Source organism: Perognathus longimembris, chromosome 18 (assembly GCF_023159225.1).
Source record: "Perognathus longimembris pacificus isolate PPM17 chromosome 18, ASM2315922v1, whole genome shotgun sequence".
NCBI classification, from domain to species: Eukaryota; Metazoa; Chordata; class Mammalia; order Rodentia; family Heteromyidae; genus Perognathus; species Perognathus longimembris.
Genome location: NC_063178.1, coordinates 30,780,485 through 30,782,863, shown reverse-complemented (window position 1 = coordinate 30,782,863; position 2,379 = coordinate 30,780,485). Strand labels below are relative to the sequence as shown.

Here is a 2,379-nt window from a genome sequence, read left to right as displayed (position 1 = left end):
GATGCTAAAGGAAAGGACAATTGTTCACAGCCACTATCCGGAGTTGCTTTGCTATGTCCCCACCTTGTTATGTCTGCTGGAGTAGATTCCTATGTTAATCAACCTTGTCCTGTGTCTACTGTAATCAAATGTTGCAAACTTCAAAGCCTCTTTATGTTCTGGAATTTTAACAATCCTATGCTACTCCCTGGTTCCAAAACTGCATATAAGCTGGGAGTGAGAATAAACTGTTGCTGCAGTCTTGAGTCTCAATCTCGAGATGCAGACCTCCCGTACCCCATCTTTGCCTCTTGTCTTTTTTCTCTTGCCTTATTTTTCCTTTTCCTTATCCCCGCCGCCCCTCAGTCAGGATTCCTGTTTCCCTGCCGGCTGGCCCGGCAGGCATATATAAACTTTTTTTAGAAATAAACTATCAACTGGATTAGGACTAGGGATATGTATATAACAAAGACAACATCTGGCTAGAGCAGCAATTCTGTCTTAGAAAAGCTTTGAAACTGGGGGCTAGGGATATGGCTTAGTGGCAAGAGTGCTTGCCTAGTATACATGAAGCCCTGGGTTCGATTCCCCAGTACCACATATAAAGAAAATGGCCAGAAGTGGCACTGTGGCTCAAGTGGCAGAGCGCTAGCCTTGAGCAAAAGGAAGCCAGGGACAGTGCTCAGCCCCTGAGTTCAAGGCCCAGGACTGGCAAAAAAAAAAAAAAAAAAAAAAAAAAAAAAAGAAAAGCTTTGAAACTGGAAGGTTCTAGATTCTGAGATTTATTGAAAAGTGAATTTGATGTATTTATCCAAAACAAGAATCTAGAACATTCTTTTTCATAGTAGACTATACAACTTAAACTGGTATTTTTGGTTAAAATAAGTATATTAAATTATTTCACAATAGATACATATTGAGAGGGCTGCTTCCATGACTCTGTGTAGTCTGGTCCCTTTTAGCAGTAAGCACCATTTGCATGTTCATACATTTTGTGAAACCTGCATTTACAGATGTTAATAAAATGTAAATGTATATTGGGCTTCTAGAATGGCACATTGAAGACATCTGAAATTTTAATTCTTGTTGAAAAGCAATTAGAAAATGCATTGTCAGTATTTTTCCATAATTCTAGAAATTGATTAAATATTTTTTTTTATTATTTTTTTTTTTTTGGCCAGTCCTGGGGCTTGGACTCAGGGCCTGAGCACTGTCCCTGGCTTCTTCTTGCTCAAGGCTAGCACTCTGCCACTTGAGCCACAGCGCCACTTCTGGCCATTTTCTGTATATGTGGTGCTGGGGAATCGAACCCAGGGCCTCATGTATATGAGGCAGGCACTCTTGCCACTAGGCCATATCCCCAGCCCTGATTAAATATTTTAAACAACAGGAGCACATTTATTAAAAGCAGATAAACCTCTTCCTGGAAGTGGCCTGAGGTGACCTGTGAAAATGGCTCGCTACTCTCTAGACCCAGATAACTCCACAAAATCATGCAAGTCCAGAGGTTCGAATCTTCTTGTTCACTGTAAGAACACCAGAGAAACAGCCCAGGCCATCAAGAGATGCATATCTGAAAAGCTACCAAACACCTGAAAGATGTCACTTTAAAGAAGCAATGTGTGCTGTTCCTGCATTACAGTGGTAGTGTTGGGAGGTGTACCCAAGCCAAACAGTGGGGCTAGGCATAGGGTTGGTGGCCCAACAAGAGTGCTGAATTTCTGCTCCACATGCTTAAGACTGCAGAGAGCAATGCTGAACTGAAGGGTTTAGAGGTAGACTCCCTGGTCATTGAACACATGCAGGTGAACAAAGCACCCAAGATGTGCTGCTGAGCTTTCAGAGCCCATGGTGGGATGATCCCATACATGAGCTCCCTGTCACACTGAGATGACCCTTACTGAAAAGGAACAGATAGTTCCTAAACCAGAAGAGGAGGTTGCACAGAGGAAAAAGTTATGACAAAACAAAAACTATGGCATGGGAATAAATTTAGCATAAAATAATTTCAAATAAATAAATGTTACCATTATTATTTTTAAAAAAGGCAGATAAACATTTTAACTTCTTTTAGCTCCCTTCCCTCCTGTAGTGTTCTACTGTTGTATTCAAAGCACATTTACTAGTAAACATGTTTTTTCTGGAATCCATCTCCCAGAGCCCACTGAGGGATACAAGAGAGGCTTGGAGCTCCTCATAAATCTTATCCCCAAGACAGATATTAATCACATATCCTATCTGAAAGCTTCTGGGTAAAGTCTGTCTGCACAGCTAGCCAACACTTGACCTGGCTCAGACCTGGCTTTGTGGGAAAAGACATAATTCCAGGTATCTGCTGAAAGCATCTATCAGCAGTGGTTTAAAACCAAAGCTACCTGAGGTGACAGTGCTAGCTACGGC

At 41.6% G+C, this 2,379-nt stretch overlaps 1 pseudogene; it reads left to right on the top strand.

Moving 5' to 3' along the window:
* Window positions 1–1,431: 1,431 nt before the first annotated feature.
* LOC125367168 lies at window positions 1,432–1,941 on the top strand (annotated as a pseudogene).
* The last annotated feature ends 438 nt before the right edge of the window (window positions 1,942–2,379 follow it).